Genomic DNA, 22959 nt, shown 5'->3' with positions numbered 1-22959 from the left:
AAGAGCGTTACGTATTAAATGCCAAGTATTTATGCCGTTTATTTTCCCATGTTTATCTAACTGCGTTGCGTATGTTTACAGAAAGTGGGCCTTTGTGTGCAATAGAAACGCAGCAATCAATATTTTTACTATCAACGTGTCAGCTCTGCTGTTTCCTGTAGACGTAATTTCGCAATGGAAGTTTTGTTTCGTTGCATACTTCTCAGTAACTTGTGTTCCAGAATTGTGTGGGATGTACATTGGTGTGGGCAATAAGTGTGTGATTTTCCCTGGAAAACGTCGACAGTCTTCCTCTTCTGTGTCTTTTCTTGTCTTACGCAGAGCTGACGTTTCTCGCATATTTATTCCAGTTTTCTTCGTACTGCGTGTCATTCTTCGTCAATAGCTTTTCCTTTTGGTCCTCTCGACTGCAGTCCACCTCCCGATTTTAGGGTTTCCTCTGTCCATAGAGACTTCCACCGCCATCTCTATTGCACTCCTGCAAGTGTGACTTTTATCTCTTCTCAAGACATGTCCATGCCACTGGTCTTATCTCTTGCACTTTCTTGGACACAACTTTTACTGTTCCCCGGATTTTCTCGTTTGAAATCTGGTCCATTCTGATGACTCCACAGGTCCACATAACCATCTAGCCTGTTGCAGTGGTTCTTAGCTGTTGCCAGAGCCTCTGTTACGTGCAATAGTGCGACCTCACGACTGTCTTACGTGCTTTCGCCTTGACTTTGACACTCATATTTTTGTCACAAAGAACTTCAGACAATTTGTTTCATTTCTTCCATCCTGCTTGCACTCTGCTCTACCTCAGAATCCAGATTTACAGATTTGATCCGTGGTACTTGAAGCGTGCTACTCTCTTCAGGTTCTCCTCGTTCATTATGTCAGTGTCACCTTCTCCGTTTCCCAGATATAATTACTCAGTTTATCTTCTGCTGATTTGAAGCCCTCTTTCCTCCAGTGCTCGTCTCCAGTATTCCAGTTTGCAGTTCACACATCACTGCTGGTGCTGCGCAAAACAATATCGTCTGCAAACATTATGCACCATGCAACTTGATTTCGAATTCCTACTGACAGGGCTCCTGTAAAATAAATAAATAAATAAAACAGAATTGCAGGGGCAGAGTGCGGATCCCTGATAAAAGCCGACGCGAATTGGTACCATTCTGTCAGGCCTACTTACGTTTGTTCTTGCATTATGGTTTATATCTTGTACGGGGAGTACATACTTTTCTGGTGTTCGCTTTTTTTTCAAACATCTCTATTTATTGCTGAGGCATTCTCTCTAATGCTTTTTCTACATGTAGTTACTGATTCTCTTCTCGATGCTTTTCCATAAGGTGGCGGGGTGCGGAGGTCCATCTGTCGTTCCTTTTCCTGGTGTAAATCCAAAGTTTGATTCCTCTACTCATGTTTCAATTCAGCCATTTTTCTATGGAAAATCTCGGGAGTAGAGTAAATACTGTGCGGATCATGGTCCTTGGAAACACAAAAGTACTGTTCACGTTCGTGATGTATGAACAGTATCATGAAAAACTAAAGCTCACCGAAAAGCAGGTATTAAACTAGAAGGAATCCAGTGCTCCTTGTTTTTGGTGCGTGAATTTCTAAATGCAAGGTATAGCAGGAGGAATGTCAAAGCTTGTAATTGTGCTGGGTAGTGTGACGTAACGGTTAGCTTTGCTGGCTGGTGCTCTGCGGATCTTCTGTTCAAACACAACAGCCGGCAGTTTTTAGTACTTACAGGTTCTCCAAATTCTTAATGTTAATATGAAGAGTAGCAGTCTCCGTTCTGGAATTCAGTTCTGTCCTGGCCGTACGTTGGTGTTCATCATAATTATGCTTTCAGTGTTAAGTGTCGTTTTAATTGACGCAGTTTTCGGATCTCGACTTGATCATGCTTTCGATGCGACCGTATAGTCTGTTGTGATGATTAAAACTTACCTCAAAATACAAATGAATGAGTCATTTAGCATTGTCAGCTGATTTTGAACGTAGCTGCAAAACAAGCTATCCTGAATGATTACAAAGCAGTAAAATATCCATATATTTGACCCAGGAACAGCTAAATCCAAGTGGAACTTTGTGTCATATGCGAGTATCAGTTCAGAACAATTGTGACTGCATCCACGTGAAACTTTATATCTTGCACGAGAAGAAACATGGAACCATGAATACTGGATACTTGGCGTTGGGGGAGGTAAATTATTTGAGAGTACACAGTAATGAATAATCAATAAAACCGCATATTTACACAAAAACCGTCGATTACATGAGACGAAGGCAAAAAATGTAGAAAATAGCAAATCTATAATGATGTTCTTTATTTTTTTTCACCATTGGGCCTGATCTAGAGAAGTAAGAGCAATTAGTCTATCGCTACCACAATTTTTCTGTTGTTTGCTTTCTAACTGACGACGGTACCTTGTAGTATTTCCGGACTTTTTGTGGTAACAGTAGCTTGATATTCCCAAAATAACTACTTGCAACTCCACAAGACTAATTAATAGTATTGGAAATCGAATTTCACAGTAAGAAATTACTTAGTAAAGCCATTATCGCAATATCTTAAGTACTGTACCGATGGACTTGCTGCCAAAAAAGAGTTGATTCTCCAGTTAATGACATTGAAGAATTGTGCGTTTGCCGGTATTCAGTTCTAACATCTAGCCGACAACACTCTCGAATTTCACGTCACATTCAGAGCAATTACTAATTTATTCCCTACGTTGTCAGTAGATGTACTCGAAATAACATTAGCCTTTCCCAAAGAGTCATATTGATTCACAGACGGAACACTGTCAAAAACTGAACGTGGAACACACTGCGGCAACCGGAGGGCGTTGGTTAGAAATAGCGCATCTAGATTAGCTTGATGAATTTATGATGTAGCTTACAGTCGCTCCCAACACTATTCGTAGCTACCCCTCAGCCTCTGAAGTTATTTACAAAAATACAAATGAATTTGCACATGTAAATCTTCTTCCTCTTGGCCAGATCAGCTACTGAAGCGTGGTTTTACTCCCGCCATTACAGTACTTTATACATGGCCGAATCACGACAAATGTTTGAAAATTCTGTGATCGTCAACAGTTTTCCTGAAGTTGAGTAACCTAGATAAATGTACCTGATATTCTCTTGTCAGCTGAAAACACCTACAGCCGTCCTTACTATGTTATTTATTATATTGATACCAGTTTCAATGCTTCAGTGCAACATCTTCAGGCCTTAACGGATGCAGAGGTGGTTAACTCCAGTCGTGGCCAAGATTTTTGAACTAGTTTATGTAAACTACCTGTAACAACGACGTTGTGTCCCCAGCCATCAACTATCAAGTTTTTAATAGTATAAATTAGCATTTTTCTTTTCTTTTTCTGAGCCATCGTTATAGTATTATATATTGTAGTATTCATAAGTATGAAGTAATAAAATTGTTATCTGAAATACTCTGAACATCTTTGTAGCAATGAGAGAATGTTAATAGCTTCAGCAGTGCCTCGTTACCAGTGTGATGTATCGTTCAGCTCCTGTGGCGCTGGCTACCAAATGATCAGTATAAGCCTATTTGGATGACCAGTTGAGTTCAAATTTGTTTATCATTCCACTTCCTTAATAGCCGTGTAATAGCTAAGCTAATTTTAGTAACAAAATAATCCAACAAATAGTTGCAGCAAACGGCTTTGATGACACACTTTTGATGCCTCACATAATAAAGAAGAAAACGATCATAAACCAACTGCTGCATAGAAAATGAAACTCACTATTTGCATACTATTCAAAGGCAAACTCTCCTGCAAAATAACAAACATTTTCAGACTGCACAACATAGCGTTCATAACATATATCAAACTGGAACACGTACTGAGACACAGCTTAAACACACGGAAGATAATCGCAAAGAATCAGACATTTATAAAATTACGTGTAGCGCATGTAAAGCCCCTTATGTACGCCAAGCTCGGAGAGACTTCCAGAAAAGATACAGTGAACATGTATATGCCTACAACAAAAATAGTTACAATAAATAGCCATCCACAATAACCATCAATAGCAATATCCATCCAAATACAGAACGCTGTAACATCAAATGGTTTTGATGAAGAACCAGATATTTTAATTCGTGGCACAGTACATTGTAATATGTTTCTAAATGAGAAGTTATAAAGTGACGATATTACTGTAATTTCTTCAATAACTTCTCCATTGTTCAATGCTAAACTTATTTAAAATATTGTCTTTAACAATAAAAATTATCTTTACAATTAATCATAGTATCTAGGCAAATACATCAAGACAAAATAGGTTTCATCTTCACTGTATAGCATGTTACTATTTATTATCTTAGCAAGTGAAACTAGTTTATCTTCACACTAAACTCTTTACAATAATGTACACATCTGTATGTGAAAGTATTAAGCCGTCATGTGTCTGTCATTGTGCCCTGTGTGCCAGACAATTAAATTTCGAATAAAAAGCACTAATTAAGTTATCTAAAAATGGAAATCACTTAATACTTCGTACACGCTAAAATATATGTATATTTCTGTACAGAATTATATTTCGGCACATAACATCATTGTCACGCACGTCAAATGAACTAAATCACACTTCATGTTCATGTAGTGTACATGTAAGTCGAATGCACCTGATGACGGCAGCATGCTGCCGAAACAAGTCATGCTAATTAAATGTTAGAAAAGATTGGAACAATAGAAGTTGTTTCATAAATTTTAAATACAGTCGCAGTCCTAAAAAGTATTCCATATATCATAGAGAATTTTAAGTAACATAAACCCCCAAATGTGGGCTTTCCATATAAAAGGCTGTAATTGCGATAAATGAATGTTAACTTGCTTATATAAAGGTTTCGATAAATAGTGAAAGTGAGGTTTTGTTACTCGAATTTCCTAACGAAAGACTTATGTTCAACATTTAGTTTCCTATCTACAGTGTTACTACTGTAAGTATCCTAGTTCATGAGGACTGCGCTACTGTCTTTGTCACTATATGAACCTGTGACGCTGCAACTAAAACCAGCCTTATCACATGCCGAGCTGCGCACATAAGCACTCGCACAAGGCAAATTAACAAAGTTCATTAAAATAATATTCATATCGATCCCTTCTTTGCAGCTAACACACTGACGCACTTAATCTTAAAATATTAAATTTATTTTGGTGTTTGCATTACTTTAATCACACATTAACCATTCCAAGAAAACCGGAGAGATAAGGGACAATGGTAGCCACATTTCTTGCGTATTGGAGCGCTGGATCGCGGAATTTGATCTCTGATATGATCATTATGAGAGAAGTTATTATTTTCATCAAAATGGTAACACACGTTAGAGCCTGTTAAAAATCTATACAGTTAGTATTACACTGCCATATATAAACTGACTGCCACTGTTTTCGCATCCTTGGAGTGCTGAATGAAACGAGCTTGCCCCCATTAGAGGGCGAGATATATGCTGATAGGCCATCGCGATCTCATGTTATTATTCTGTGCAGTATCAGACTGTGCCAAGGCATGGACTGCGATACTACTTGCAGCGAGCCACAGATTTGAATGGACCCTTGGGAGAAGGTGGTAGAAATCACAACTCAAATAAAAGATTTAAAAAATAGCACAAAGAGTTAGATTCTGAAATCAACACAGAACAAAGTACTCTTAACCAACGGCAGCTTCCACCGACGTAGACACTTTCGCAGGAGGACATAATTATATAAATAGCATTCACTTACGGCTATTCTAGTTTAACCGAAAATATTTCGGAGAGAGAGCACTGAACCAACAGAACTGGGTTCAGCAACAAAGAAGGGGAGGGGAGGGCTAGAATTCAGTGAGCCTTAAGTGGCTGCTACTCTTCCACAGTATCGCGAAATACTTGCGATCGTCAGACGACTGAAATGGCGATCGATTCCGAGCATCATCATTAGACTGTGATCGAAGTCACTAACCGTTAAACTTCAGCGTAGCATGGCGGAGCTTACCTATGGACGATAGGTGGTCGCTGGCGAGACGACAGTCGGTGGACGTTCTAAGAAGACTCTACAGAATGGGTCAGAGCGGCGATGCTCAGGGGTTTTGTTAGCTGGTCAGCATGTAAGCAAGCCTGTGGTTGGTGTCCGGCGTCACTTGCCTATGTAAGTTAATTATTGCGGGCCACCTTCCACACTCACTCATAGTGCACATGTCTTGCGGGTTCGAATCCTGCCTCGGGCAAGGATGTGTGTGATGTCCTTAGGTTAGTTAGGTTTAAGTAGTTCTAAATTCTAGGGGACTGATGACCTCAGAAGTTAAGTCCCTTAGTGCTCAGAGCCATTTGAAACAAATTTTTGTCTTGCGCACGGTGATATGGACTGTCAACTAACCTCCAGTACAGCTCCGGGTGAGCTGACTAACTTAACACAACGAGTATGAGTTATTTAATTTACCAACTGCCTACCTACCAAATAGATTCTCCCTTCCAAAAAGAAGATGGCAGGTGGGAAGTGTCAGGTACAGCGTATGTACGTTGGAGAAATGCTATAATTTATTAATGAACAATGATTTATTCTCTCAACGACACTTTTCCATAAACTGTACATAAAGTTTGTTATGATTCGAATATTTTCTCGAAAGACAATTTGTTCATTGACACCCTGTAACATCAAATATACTGTCAAGACACCTAGTTGGGCGAGTATGAAGATTACGAGTGCTCGGTATTGTGCTGTCACACCTATACTATAAATTTCAACGGACGACTGGCAACTGACATCGACAGTGCAGTGATCGAACGCTCCTCTTAGGTTTGTTCTCACTACAAGACACTACTACGGAGGTCTGCTGCTTTGCCTGAGCTACACGGCTGCGGGTTGGGATCGTGAAGGAACTGCCTACAAGTCGGTGCTGGTATATTACCATTTTCAGCTCGAAGGTGCGTCCTGCGCTGTGGCTGGCGACGTGGATTTCTGCGTGTTGCCGCTTCCGTAGATGACACCTCCTGGTGCCCGATCACGACACTACCGAAAATTGTTCGCAGATGCGGACAAACAAAACTGAGAACTCAAACTCTTACGCAGGGTGTACCGGAAACGACTGTGTCCTGCGACGACCACGATAGAGCTCGCCTAAACTTCTCTCCACAGCACAACTAGCAGCTTCTCTCTTTTTTCAAGAGAGTAGCCATTCTTTGCTCTGCAAGAAATTTTCTACCAGTCGAAACTCTTCCCGCCTTTCGCTCTGGTGGCTCGATTCTAGTTCCAACGTGTAAGTCAAAAGGGCCAATAACGACCTGAGCCAGAAGCGGGCGCGGTACGCTTTTCTGGACCGTTCTGTGCAACACCGTGGCGCGACTATGGGCGCTAGCTCGGCGGGAGACCGACTTCCTAGAACTCGTATCACTGTTCCTCGCCGGCTCAGGCATTCGAGCATCGTTCCGCATCCCGTACTTTCACAGCGTGTGCAGTGTGAATGGAAAGCTGTTTTGCGAGGAGCCAGGATTACGGGCGACGGAGAATTCAAAAGAAACCTCCGGTGGGTGGGTGGAGTTCACATTCCCCTCGCTACACGGGTGACACTTAGGTTCCGGAGTCCATTATCCGGCTGGGGTGGCTGCACGTTCGGAATGCGGCTGCTTGAGTCTGCCCGTCTCATATCTCCAGCTTTGTATCAGAGCCAGAAGTTAATATTCTTGAGAAAAGGAGATGGATATTCCAACTCATGCACGTATAGACTCCTCCCATGCAAATTCGGAGCCTTCTTTCACTGCTATTATCCTATCAGACTGACCAGATGCGTTATGCGAAGCGGTTGGATATGAAAAAAAGAGTTGATCATCAATAAATATGGAAGATGGATCAGCCTGTATGGGTTTTCCACATCTTGTGGAGGAGCCAGAAGGCCTGCCATCTTTCAAGCATCTCACACTATTGTGCCTCCGGCACCAACTTGCTGGGTAGTCAGGTGGCTAGCTGTCTCCTGCTGGGCCATAAGACTGGCCGCTTCCTTTTGCACCAGAGGTTCCCTAATCTTGCGCAGCCTCGGCCGTTGGGACAGCAGGCCTTTCCGTGTTCGTGCGCACCTCGAGACCAAGAAGATGCTCGGTGTGAATCCGAAACATTTTAACGGCCGCCGTCATACTGAACAGTTTATTAATTTATCTCAAAACGACCGCAGCCGAAATCTATTTACATATTTCAGTTCCTCTGTTTCTAGGGAAATGTTATTACAAGGTTTCTTTCGTTTTTGTAATTGTTTAGATGTTTTAATTCACGGTTCAATTTCTAGATACTTCGAAATAAAATTGATATGCAAATTATGGGTAGTACAGCCGCTTGTTCGTCCTCAAAAGTTCCCGAATGTGTCACCTGATTTCTTATTCTTTAATTACTTTTCGTCTCATCCTTTGTTTCCTGTCCTGAGAGGCCGCCCATGCGCTTGTCACTGCACGCCGAGTTCTTGGGATGCTTCGTAGCACGATGTGTTACAGTGACAAGGCAGAATGGGAAAAGTCTCAGAAACGAAGTAATTTCATTCATTCTGTACCCCATCAGGTGGAAGTTGACCACTTCCCTTCTCAGCAGTTGTCAGGACAGCTATTTTTTCGAGTTTAGAAACTTACTGAGGAGCGATCACACTGAAGTCTGAAGACTCCGGAGCACAGCCATTTCGGCCACATCAGTGCACAACGAATATCGCACTGGGCTCCTGGCATCTGCTGTCTAGAGTGTCGTTAGGGTTCTGCAGTTCATTTACCTTCAACAGAGACGTATGACGACGGGAGAGAGAAGGAGGGGGGGAGGGAGAGTGGGAGCGAGAGAGAGAGAGAGAGAGAGAGAGAGAGAGAGAGAGAGAACAATTAGGGTTTTGTAGTTCATTTACCTTCAGCAGAGACGTATGACGACGGGAGAGAGAGGGAAGGAGAGTGGCAGCGAGAGAGAGAGAGAGAGAGAGAGAGAACAATTAGGGTTTTTTAGTTCATTTACCTTCAGCAGAGACGTATGACGACGGGAGAGAGAGGGAAGGAGAGTGGCAGCGAGAGAGAGAGAGAGAGAGAGAGAGAGAGAGAGAGAGAGATAGAGAACAACTGCTTTATTGCTTTGTGCAGGAGCATTGTTGTAGCCTGCTTGATGCTGCAAACTACTATGAGCATCAGCATGTAGTGAGAAGACGTATCAACAACCCTCCCCCCTCCCGCGCCCTCATTTCGTGCCTCATGCCTCGATCGCTCTCTCATCTGTTCTGTTCTCTCATTTCATTGACCCCACGATTTATCTTGAAATCATTCTCCCAAGTTATCATTAGTACAGAAGTAGAATTTACAGGGCAGGACTTTCAAGACAGTTGTACCGTACGCAAGGACGTTACAGGTGGTAAGCGCACAAGTAAACAATGTACGTAATAACATAAGTAAAATTATTCTCTTACGTTACTTTATTTTTAAAATAAAATGACAGTGAAAAGGCTGTTTATATAATGTTAATGTAGAGTCTTTGTTACGGACTGTATGCAGGACACAGGAAGATCGGATTATACCATCACCACGCGTCTCTTCATTAGCTGTCGCTGCTTTGGCCAGGAATCTTGTTTTGACTTTGGCGATATTTTGATCAAGTGTCGAAGTCTGATTTATTGATTGTGGAGTCAGATTTACCGTTAAAGTTTGATTTTATTCTGAACTGTTTTGCTCTAATTTATTAAATAGCATGTTCACTTTATCACTTTATTGCACAACTGGTTTATATTATTTGTGACGTAAAAGTTTAATGAATATTTTAAATGTCATTACTCTCTTACTCATTGTTTCGTTGTATCAGGACACGATTAATTTAATTTCGTATTATTTGCCGCAAATAAGTAGCATCTGTGTACATGAGTGACTCAGTTAGAAGTGCGTCCACTAAACCTTACCACTTGTTTGTGTCACATTTCTACCATACATGTAAGTTGATCGGCGAGACGCAAAAGCCATATGTGTTGTCAACACTGAGCAAGACGGAGAAAATTATTCCCCAAAAACAACACTCCTCATCCCGGTGGCAACTGTCGCACTAACTTGCGTATCCCATCATCCGCTTTTCCATTCAGGGTTCGTTAAAAAGTGAACAAGATAAAGTGATACATCCAGATTTCTTAAAATGTCAAGGTGCACGCAGTCACAAAAAGTCTGGGAATCGCTGCTGTACAGCGACCACTTTGTTGCTGCCCTTTGTTTAGTAGCTTATCAGTAGTGATTGTCCCCCTTTAAGTCTTTATCACTATCTTTAGTGAGTAATGTCCTGAGTTTCAATCAATGAACATTTAAACAACCAGCCTTTTACTTGCTAGGGACCGATCGACTAGAACAGGGGAAATGAATATATTACAAGACGAATGGGTTGCTTTGAGAGATGAAATCGTGAAGGCAACTGAGGATAAAATAGGTAAAAAGACAAGGTCTAGTACAAATCCTTGGGTGACATAGGAGATATTGAAATTAATTGATGAAACGAGAAAATACAAAAGTGCAACAAATGAAGCAGGCGAAAGGGAATACAAATGTCTAAAACATTAGGTTGACAGGAAATGGCTAGAGATCAAATGTAAGGATGCACGAGGGGGAAAGACATACACTCTATTTCTTTCCAAACATTGATCCCGACTTGCTGGGTCTACTGGTTAATCGAATGTGGCATGTTAATTTGTTTTTAATGGGTGGCTGGAGACCCTTCCTGTCGCCACCCCGTACCCACAGGAAGGAATGAGGGTACCCCAACTGTCTGCGTCCAGTGTAAGGCATGGAAGAGTGCGAATGTGTTCAGATGTCTGCGAGCCGTGTAACTGAGGCGGAACGTGGGGACCAGTTCGGTATTCACCTATCGGGATGTGGAAAACCGCCTAAAAGCTACATCTAGGCTGGCTGGCACACCGGCTCTCGTCGTTAATCCGCTGGGCGGGTTCGATCTGGGGCCGGTGCACCTACCCGAGTCCAGGAAGCAGTGCGTTAGCGCTCTCGGCTACCCTGGTGGGTCTGGGAAACACAGATACTACCTCCACTAAAATTAAAGAGGTAGTTGGAAAAAAGAGAAAAAGCGGTATGAAGATCAAGAGCTCAGATACAAAACGAGTCCTAAGAAAAGAAGGGAAGGCTGAAATGTTGAATGAGCATATAGAGAGTCTGTACAAGGGAGATGAACTTGCTGGCAGTGTTATAGAAATGGAAGAGGACGCAGATAAAGATGAGATGGGAGACATGATATTGCGAGAAGAATTTGACAGAGCACTGAAACACTTATGTGGAAACAAGGCCTCAGGAGCACACAATATTCTGTCAGACCAACTCGTAGCCTTGGTAGAGCCACCCATGACAAAACTCTTCCATCTGGTATGGAAGTTGTATGAGACAGATGAAATACCATCAGACTTCAACAAGATTGTAAGAATTACATTTCCAAAAAAAGTAGGTGCTGAAAAGTTTGAGTATTACCGAACTACCAGTTTCGGAAGTCATGGTTGCGAAATTAACACGAATTCCTTACATAAGAGTGGAAAAACTGGTAGAAGCCCACCTCGGTGAGATCAGTTTGGATTTCAGAGAAATGTAGGAACACGTAAGGCAGTACTGACCCTATGACTTCTCAAAGAAGACAGGTTAGGGAAGGCAAGCTTTGTTTATAGCATTTGTAGATTTACAATAAGCTTTTGCCAATGTTGACTGGAACACTCTCTTACAAACTGTGAGCCGGCCGATGTGGCCGAGTGGTTCTAGAAGCTTCAGTCCCGAACCGCGCTGCTGCTACGGTGGCAGCTTCGAATCCTGTCTCGGGCATGGATGTGTGTGATGTCCTTAGGTTAGTTGGGTTTAAGTAGTTCTAAGTCTAGGGGACTGATGACCTCCGATGTTAAGTCCCATAGTGTACAGAGCCATTTGAACCATTTTTCGTATCTAGATTAAGGAGAACTGCGTGCTTATTTCTTGAAAAAGAAACGACCCGTTTTGAAACCGTGAAGACAGAAGGGGGAAAACACAGGGAGAGAAAGGATATTTACTACTTGTACGAAAAGCAGACGGCAATTATAAGGGTCGAAGAGTCTGAAAGGGAAGCAGTGGTTGAGAAGGGAATGAGACCGGTTTGTAACTTATCCCCGATCTTACTCAATCACTGCATTGAGCAAGCAGTGAAGGAAACCAAGGAACAATTTGGAGTGCGAATAAAGTTCAAGGCGAAGAACAAAAATTTTGAAGTTTATCGTGGACATCGCAATTCTGTCAGAGACAGCAGACGCCAAGGAAGAACTGTTGAACGGAATGGACAGTGTCTTTAAAGGTGGATATAAGGCGAACAGCAACGAAAGCTAAACAAGGATAATGGAAAACGAAGCGGAGGGAATTATATTAGGAAACGAGACATTTAAAGTTGTAGATAAGTGTTGCTATTTGGGCAGCAAAATAACTGATGATGGTCGAATTAGAGAGGATATAAAATGAAGACTGGCAATAGCAAGAAAAACGTTTCTAAAGAAGAAACATCTGTTAACATCGAATACAGATTAAGTGTTGGGAAGTCTTTTCCGAAAATATCTGTATGGAGTGTAGCCATCTATAGAAGTGAAACGTGGACACCAAAACATTTAGGCAAGAAGAGAGCAGAAGCTTTTGAAATGGGGTGCTGCAGAAGAATGCTGAAGATTAGATGGGTATATCACATAGCTAATGACGAGGTATGAACAAAAATGAGGGGAAAAGAAAACTGTGGCACAACCTGACTAGAAGAAGGGATCGGTTTATAGGACACATTCTGAGGCTTCAACGGATCAACAACTTTGTATTGAAGAGACGTGTGTGTGGGAGGGGGGGGGGATAAAATTCGTAGAAGGAGACCAAGAGATGAATACAGTAACCAGATTCAGAAGGATATAGGCTGCGGTAGTTACTCGGAGATGAAGAGGCTTGCACAGGATAGAGTAGCGTGGGGAGCTACATCAAACCAGTCTTGGACCTGAAGACCACAACAACAACAACAACAATCCCCCTGTACCACTTAGTCTCTTAATTGATCAGTCTGGAACCCCAGTAGAGAGGGACGAATTCGATAGCTTCATTCGGTCAACACTGAGATCGAAACTAGAATCATTTCCCCCACGAACAGTTTACAAGGTGGAGACGCTCCCCACCCCACTTAAGCCAGACGAGTCCTACCTCATTACGACCACTGCTTGGCCTTACCGTTTTAGGGAATTGATGATTATTCCACACTCGCTACAAATCTATTAATGTTGTTTCCTGGGCTATTGTTTCGTGTACGAAATGAGTTGAGTTTAGTGACGGTGAAAAATTCATTCGTTCCAAAATAACTTTTTTAACATAGTTTTCAGTCATTTTCGATATTGTTTGATGTTGAAACGTGACAGCGATTAAGTAACAGCTTTATGAATACTCCACGTTACACATAACTCGTTCAGAAGTACAGAATGTGCATATCATTAAATGTCACTGACGACGTCCTTTTGTAACTAGTGTAGCCCCTGTTTAACAACTGTCGACATGTACATCCGCCTCTTAACGATACTCACAGAGCTGTGTCCGCCGTTAAGGAAAACAGGCCGATAATCGTTGGAAATTATCTTCAGACGACGTACACGGTGCCCTGGAAGCGAGAGCAGCAGAACACAGAACACGGAGCATTTATACGGCGGACATGGTCCGTTAATGGAGAGTACGGGCAATTAAAGGCTTAATAGCGCGACCGGTGGCGTATCGCTTAATAGATCGGCGTGGCCTCTAGTCTGCGGCGGCCGCTGTTCCACTGTGCGTGGCGTGTGTGCTGCTGCCGCGTCACCAGCCGGCCAGTGCTCCCAGGGCAGCGGTCAACACGGAGATGGCCGCGGCCGCGCCTGCCCAGGGAAATACAGTGGCCACGGCGCACAACTGGGCCATCGGGGTGCTTCAAAACGGTCGTTGGTCCACTCAGCAAAAGGATAGTACTATAGTTGTAAAACAACCGTAGACTATCCAAAGTGACGTTAGTTTTCCTAGCAGCTTTGGTCAGACTCAGTACCTGCCTTACCCTTAGGTGGTGGTGCATATCTATCAGGCGTTACTTCGTGACGATCGCTTACTTTATGTATGCTATCAGAGTCTTACTAGATCTCCCTAAAAAGCGCTTAGCAACAGACTGAGGACGTATAAAGGGAACATTTTTGTTCCACATATTTATCCTGTCTGTTACAGATAAACAGTAAGTAGAGAAAAATTGAATTTTTAACGTTTAATTTTTTTTTCGAAAACTGTAGATTTGTAACGTAAAATAGACGGATGTTGTAGTAAAAATAAAAAAAATACAGATTTAATACAAAGTGCTGGAACACGCAGTTTCCTCAATAAAAAGGTAAAATAAAATAATACTACAAAACAAAAAATATCAACCATAACTTTAGCACTCCGTCGAACTTACATAAAACAGTTTCTTGTTATTCATAAACAACAACCTCGTTTATCAATAATGTCAGGAAATTATTGTCTTTGATCATTACGAATAACTTCCCCTTCAGTACAAAATAACAACAATAATTACATAGAACTTTGTATGTTTGCTCATGGAAGCTGCGCTTGCATCAAAATAATTGCTTTAGTTGTATAAAAGCGCAGAAGTTAAGCGATCAACTAATTTTTGTTACTTATAAAATGGAATGTCTATTCTGTAAGGATGTGAAATACACAATGGACGATCATAAAGCGGTTACTGCATCGAAGATTTCAGCCGTAAACAGAAATATTAAAAAAGGTAGGAAGATTTTTCTGTTTTGCAAAAGTGACAAAAAGCAGATTTCAGAGTACTTGACGGCTCAACACAGAAGTTTTGTCTCAAGTACAGATAGTCTTGAGGATCAGTGGACAAAGTTCAAAACCATCGTACAAAATGCATTAGATGAGTATGTGCCAAGCAAGATCGTAAGAGATGGAAAAGAGCCATCGTGGTAAAACAAATGGTTCAAATGGCTCTGAGCACTATGGGACTTAACTTATGAGGTCATCAGTCCCCTAGAACTTAGAACTACTTAAACCTAACTAACCTAAGGACGTCACACACATCCATGCCCGCGGCAGGATTCGAGCCTGCGACCGTAGCGGTCGCGCGGTTCCAGACTGAAGCGCCTAGAAAAGCTCGGCCACCCCGGCCGGTGACCGTGGTACAACAACCGAGTTAGAAAACTGCTGCGGAAGCAAAGGGAACTTCACAGCAAATATAAACATAGCCAAAGCCTTGCAGACAAACAAAAATTATGCGAAGCGAAAAGTAGTGTGAGGAGGGCTATGCGAGAGACGTTCAATGAATTCGAAAGTAAAGTTTTATGTACTGACTTGGCAGAAATTCCTAAGAAATTTTGATCTGATGTCAAAGCGGTAGGTGGATCAAAACAAAATGTCCAGACACTCTGTGACTAAAATGGTACTGAAACAGAGGATGACAGACTAAAGGACGAAATACTAAATGTCTTTTTCCAAAGCTGTTTCACAGAGGAAGACTGCACTGTAGTTCCTTCTCTAGATTGTTGTAATGTCTCTTGCAACGGTCTCTCCGCGATATTTTCAGAAATTTTATAAATTATATAACTCAGTACAGGTCTCGAAATATCTCTTCTTATCTTACCGATTCCTAAACTTTAATATACGATGATTATCAATGCAAAGTAGTTTCAAGCCCTATTATTCCTTGGAGCGTCCATTTACTCCATGGAATAGCTTCTCTGCTATCTATGTTTTCTCTTATGAAAAGAATGAAGGAGATCTTGCCGATTAGCCGTGAAAAAAGGAGGATGTATATGTATGTATTGTTGAGCTAGTCGCCATCTTGATGAGATTCTGTATGAGAAGAAATTTAATACATGAACTAAACTAAAGTAAGTGTCTTCGCGTAATATTTAACTGATTATTATTGACAGTGTCTGCTTACTACGCTGTGTTGCATGGGATCAGTGGGGAACGTCTGATTTACACTGGACGAACCTGCCATTTTGTATGCTCAAGATATCCAGTTTATTACTTCAAATAAATAGGCTAACACGGTCTTACCAGCAGATCTCCGATCTTCCCCATGTGATCACCGAAAGTTAATAATTATTAGAAATGTAGAATGAAGGCTTTCACGACCGGGTGACATGGTTGTTGATATACTTTCCGGGATGTGAGGTCGTGGTCCAAGAACTTTTCTGCTCCTTACGTTTCGTCCAGGACTGCGCTGGACTTCCTTAGAGGCGCTGCTCCGCTGAGTCTTGCCGACTGACTGGTCGGGTGTCTGAGAGCGACTTATATATTGTGAGAAAGGGGGACGTGGTTCAGGTGACACATGATGAGCAGTGATAATCCATAGCAAAGATAAGGTTGACTATCGATTACCACCTTGTCAAAGATAAAAATTGTTAGCAATTTTGTAGAGCCACTGTCCATATATCGCTAAGTTTCATAGCCTCCTCTTTCCTATTAAAATGAGGCTATGATAGTAATATAAAATAAAGAAGTTTTTTCAGTCAAACAGCGAAAATATCATTCATATATAACTGTGGCCCAAAAATATTAAGAGTCCTTATTTCAGTTTATCCCGATTTCTTGCAACCGTTGTATCAGAAAATAAACAGCCATTATTAAGTACATCATTATTAGATATAATTAGACTTTGTTAAATGAAGTCATCGTCAAGATCTATTTAACTGTGTGTCGCAGCGTATAGATAAGTACCAATCACCGAAGTCACACGCTGGGGCAACCAGTTCAATATATCTTGACGATGACTTCACTTAACAAAGGCTAATTATACCCAACATTGTTGTACTTGGTAATGGCTTAAGACCGAAATCATGATAGTGATATAAACTAAGAAAGGAAGTCATGTGGCGGAAATATCATTCAAACATCATATTTCCTTTAGAGTCTTGCCATAATGGTCAATACATGTGTCGTGTTTGGCTGTAATTTTTCGTACAGCAAGCGGAGGATACAAGGAAAGGAACACGTCCTAATGCAAGCATAAGTAGAAACATCTCACATATTTTTGCTTTTGTACTACACGTAAATCTTTTAATAATTACATTGCAATTTGTTTCATATGAAATACCGGCGGGGTTTAAATAATGTATGCAAACTTCAAGGGGTTTCATAAGCCTAGTATCAACAGATGTAGCTAATTATGTGTTTTAACTAGTTTTGATCAACTTCGTCTTTTCTTCGAATAGTATGCTCGAAATGAAAGCGCTGCTATAAGTAGAACGTGCTATTTGTAGTTGATGACAAGTGCCCTTTATTCATATGTGTATTCGTACGAAAACTACAGTCTGCGTTAAACGTATGTATATGTAACTTGACGTTCTTCTCATAACACGATTCTACAATGTATTTGTAAAACTCAACTAGTACGCAAATATTTGTTCAGCTGCAAAACTTGTTTAGATCACCTCCTAAACCTTACAACGTCATTTCGATTCAGAAAGTCGTAGTAACACCATACACAAACTTCTTCACGCCATCATCTTACCACAACAAACGCCAGGCTTCAGCAAAAGATGCGTCTATGCCAGTCTAGTAACGTATGACTGTGGGATCTGACGCAGTCTAGTATTTCTGAATTATCACCAAGCAGGTTTAAGTTAAGCAAAGTCCATCCACGAAATATAAACACACATTACCATGTGCGGTTAATAATGTGAAATGCTTCTCAGTTTAAGTTAGGATATTATTAGCGTCCTTACGTCAACGCTATAATACTCAGCATTAATAACTCATTTAACGTAGTGTATAGCAACCAGCCTTATAGACTTCAGCTTAGCTGTACACACATGTTGATAATCTCTGGTCTTTTAAACTGTAACTGTCATTTCAATGCTTTCTGCAATTAATTAAATATCTCTTAGTTCAAAAATAAAAAATATAGCCATATTTTGAAGAATAACTTTCACAAAATTTCGATCAAAACTGGAAAAAAGTCAAACATAATTCCATAGCGTACTTTACCTAATTACAGAGATTCTGTTCTGAAGACTCAGTTCTTTCGTGTAATATTTCAAACATCATTTCAGAGTAGATAACATCATTCATCATGTACTTACAATTATACAAGAAAACAATCTTCAAGCAGAAACTAAAATCTTCAGGACAACGTTTCACACTTTTTAAAATATTTATTACGTAGACCTTATTCAACACGTGCAAGATTGCCAGATGTAAAACGTTAGCCAAATTCATCAATAGTTTTCATCTAATCGTATCTAAGGATGAACGTGAAATGAACAGCTTTCATAATTCTACAGTTCTTAGTACATTTTATTCACTTGTCTTTATTATTAGCTCAGGGTCTGACGAGTTGAGTCAGGATGCAGTCTAAGGCAGACGATTTGGTACTAATGGGGTCCGCCTGAACGTGAGGACTGGTTCTTCTGCCGCCACCAAGCGAGGAATATGAAATGTTACAAGTAAAACGCATTTTAAAACATCACATATTCATACAGACACATATACAAATTGAATTAATATTATAAAATTTATTAACTCTTACCTGCCATGTACTGTGTGGCGGAAAATTATCGATGATATGGTGCATGAATCACCGTATCATCAAAATAAATACTAGGATTTCAGTCAGATCTAAAGCTGTAGTTTCGACTCAGGAAGTAAACCGAAAGTTTATGTCCTATCGACAATTATTTCTTTAGAGACGAAAAACTAGAATAAATGGACAATAATTGGAGAGTGTACCGGTCGTTGCCTCTTTTTGCAGCAATCACTATCGTATTAGCGTGAAGTGGTTTAAGGATAGCACGGGAATTTCACCCGTGTTCTTCGCGAGGAAATGCTGTTACCATCGTGCCACTTCCGTGGATGTGGATGGAAGTTTTAAGCAGAAATATTTTCATGCATGGCTGAGTGGCTAGGTACAACTTCCGGTCGTCCGATGTCCGACAGTTAGCTTAGCACGGAATTGGGCTGTAATATTCAGACTGTATTATTTAGACGATTCATTCACAAGGAACCTCACAAAACAGTTTGATTCAACCCTGTTCTAAGAACAGTCGAATTATCTTACCACGAAAGCCAGTCGCAGTAAAGATTTAGGCAGTGTGAACGAAGAGTTTCGATATGTTGCTGAAATATGGAAACGTTTAGTGCATCTGCAACAAACGCAGCATGAGGGACTCCAGCGCGACCTGCTGCTGAATACTCGTCATATATATGGTGTCCACGTCAGGTTGTACTAGCGTGAAAATGAAGGAATCTGTGGCGTGCAGTTCTATTAGTACTCGCATTATTCAGGAAGTGCGAGAGTGCAGGATGATTCTTTCACTCTGCCATGGTGTACACACTGTTAAGAAACTTTCTGGTAACATCCACGTGGCACACAGCTTTAATCTGCTACAGTGTTTAGAATGTGAGAGCCTTGCGGACATGATTCGGTATCTGCCTAGGAAATCCTAAGAATATAGACGTTCTTTTTACAGAATATTTGCAAGTGTGGGAAATGTTTCGTTTTAATTGTTTTCTGATGCATCCATTTCACAAGATAACATTACGTATGTTAATGATACATACTGGATATTTACCTAATTGTACTACAAAATATTTGACAATATATTACCTAAAACTAAATTATATGAAGCTAGGTGAACGATTATATGAGATAATTAATTTAAAAAATGCTTTCGTCTGATTGCACCATTACAACAAGAGACACAAATTTTAGTGTGAAATCTAATTAAATCAACATATACAGACAAGTAGTTGCAGCGATACATAACAGATTTTACGGTTATCTTTCCAAAAAGGAATGAAATGGCAAACACATTTCGCAGGGGATCTATTCATCTATTCTAAGAGTAAAAAGTCCTTAATATTTAAAATAATAGCTTAACTGTGCTTGGGTGGTAATACGTAAACGTAGTCACTTCAGAAAGTGAATTACACCCATCGTCTCACGCTGACGACCATTACACAACTGGAGTGGCGCAGTGTCAAATGAGAATATATGGTTCGGGTTTCCTGCAGACAGAGGACTGCTGTGGTACGGATAACAGGCGCATCACAGTGTGGGGGTGAAATGGAGCGGCAACTGGAAAAGTACGCAAAAGATGAAACATGCGAGACAATGCTATTCATATAGTTAAAGCTTTAAATTGCACACAGATTCACCGTGACGTTTTGACGGCAGATGGACCAAATACATCGTCGCATCGAGCCATAGTGAAATGGTGCCAACAATTTGACCAAGGCTACATATACATGAGAGATCTTGCTCGGGAAGTCCAGATCCTGGAACGTACTATTTCCAACTGAAAGAACACTCTGAGAAAGAAAGAGATTTTCCAACGATAAGGACTTTCACACAACGATTATCGATTGGTTCCGTGACTAAGGAGCGGATCGACGAGCAACTGGTCGATTGGTAGACCGCTGTGTACGAAGACTTGTTGGCTATATTAAAAAATAGTGTCAGGTATCTACGTCACCCTCGAGTGTAGTGCAGTCTTAAATAAAAGTTACTTGGCTTGTCACAATAACGAGTAACTTAGTTTTGAAGTCTCCTATGAACAATAGATTATGATATAAATAATGTTCTCATGTATGACACAGGAATCATAGTTTGGAGTAGGTATTAACAAATGTCTAGTTTCATTATTTTTCATGGAATTGCTCTTAAAACGTGAATAATAACAATTTATTGTCTAAAGAGCGCCACAAAACAAATCAAAGGTGACGTGGAATCTACTGCTGAATCGCACAGTACCATATATCTTTGATGTTATGGTCCAAGTGCACTAACATTGTCCACTTCGTTTTACTTGACTGATGAGTGTTCTGTGACTATCACTGAATGGGTGGGTGGTGTCAGTGAGAAGTAGGTGCTGCGCTATTTTGCCATTTGGTCTGCTCATTCCTTGCCGCTAATACAAACAAGTCCTGCTATGCATTTACTTTGTTCCGCTGAGTTTTCTCAGGTTTGCCTTCGGCTGCCCTTGTTAGCGACTGTAGGGCTTTAGTCGATGAAAACCTATTTTAGATACAGTCTGTGAAACGAATTCACTGAAACAGATATTTATCTTGTGGATAGCCAAACCCGTGAGGAAAGAGTGGTTAAGGTGCTTGTGAAGGCACTAAGACATTCATTCCTCCGAGGGAGCAGAAATGGAAGACAGGAAGATTATGGTTTAATATCCCGTCAACGAGGAGCCTTCTTTTTCAAGAAATAAGCACGCAGTTCTCCTTAATCGAGATAAGAAAATCTAAATATGAATGGTCGAATGGTGTTTTGTACCGCATTACTTCAGAATGCGACTCCAGTGCCTTAACCACAGCCCTGCGTTACCCAGTCGGAAATGGAGAAAAAGGGAGAGAGTGCGGGGGTGTCGGGTAAGTATCGACAGGAAGCAACACAGAGGCATGCAGAGATTTTATGTAACCATTCATTGGTGGTATCAATATTATATCTGTACAACTAGATATAAAAAGACATTACAGTGATAATTTGTAAAAATAGGTGTCCGAACTACATAAAATTTGTCTTTCTACCTTCACTTCAACAGGATAATAGTTAACGTATTTCGAAGAACTTCAGAAAAACCATTCCAAGGCTGAACTTCAGTCATGGACGTTTCAACAAAATGTCTCTACTGTATCGGTCTTATACCATCCCCACTGTGTGTATGTGGTGAAAAGAAGGTTACCAGTTAATACGATTTGCATAAACCGACGTAACTCAACAAATTCACTAATGCTAAGTCTGCTAAAAATGATTTGCTACAATCCGACCTCAGTAATATTGAAGAAGACTCGAAATGAACACGGATTCTTTTATTTTATGTGCTCTGAAAATCCGCCTTTCATAGTTTTACGTGTATGGTGGTGTGAAACTGGTAATAAGCTAGAAAACGTTTAGTTGATTGCAGTGTGTAGTTATGAACATAATGATGATAGCTATACGAGACATTACCAGATATAAAAAAAACTGAAAAGACAGCGGTTAGAAATCTTGTCGTTTAAGTAAACACTAGAACAGTTACAAAGCAAATGGTAATAACTACTTAGGATTTTCACTGCGATAGCTTCTGCAGCTACGATGAATTTTTTTGAATGATTTCGTGATGCCTTCAGCTATCATTCTCTTTATTTCATGTACGGATGCACAGTTTCGGTCTTAGGCCATTTTCAAGTATCAAAAACGGAAGCATTATGAATTGGATACATTAGTACATCTTGTGATTTTAACATAGTAACAAGTCACTTTACAGACAGTTATTTAGTGGGGTATTATGCCGTGTATGTCCTTGCTCCTACGACTGCTCGTGATGGTCATAAAATAAATTAGGTTGGTTATTTGGGGGAGGGGAGCAAAGAACGAAGTCATCGATACTATCGAATTAGGAAAAGATTGGGAAGGAAGTCGACCGTGCTCTTTCATAGAAATTATCACGTCATTTGGCTGAAGCGATTTGGGGAAATCACGGAAAACCTAAATCAGGATGGCCTCGCGCGGGTTTGAACTGTCATCCTCCAGAATACGAGTCCAATGTGCTAACCACCGAGTCACGTCACTCGGTAAATAAATTAGAAAATAGTACATGAAATAAAGACAATGGCAGCTGAAGGCATCATGAAATCGTTAAAGAAATTTATGTAGGAGTATTTATGTGAAACACATCTAGCAATCGGGGGGCACACAGACAAAGCACCAGTTGGTGCGTACTGGTGGTGCATGATATCATTAGACCCAACGCAGACGACCATCTGCATCATTAGAGTCGACTGTGTGCTTTACAGCCAGTAACCGGACATACCTTCTCTGTTTCGCAAAGAACAGGCCAACAGAGAGACGCGGGGCCGGCCTGGGCGGCCGAGCGGTTCTAGGTGCTACATTCTGGAACCGCACGACCACTACGGTCGCAGGTTCGAATCCTGCCTCGGGCATGGATGTGTGTGATGTCCTTAGGTTAGTTAGGTTTAAGTAGTTCTAAGTTCTA

The sequence above is a fragment of the Schistocerca cancellata genome, chromosome 1, assembly GCF_023864275.1.
Source record: "Schistocerca cancellata isolate TAMUIC-IGC-003103 chromosome 1, iqSchCanc2.1, whole genome shotgun sequence".
NCBI classification, from domain to species: Eukaryota; Metazoa; Arthropoda; class Insecta; order Orthoptera; family Acrididae; genus Schistocerca; species Schistocerca cancellata.
This window is presented reverse-complemented; position numbering follows the sequence as displayed.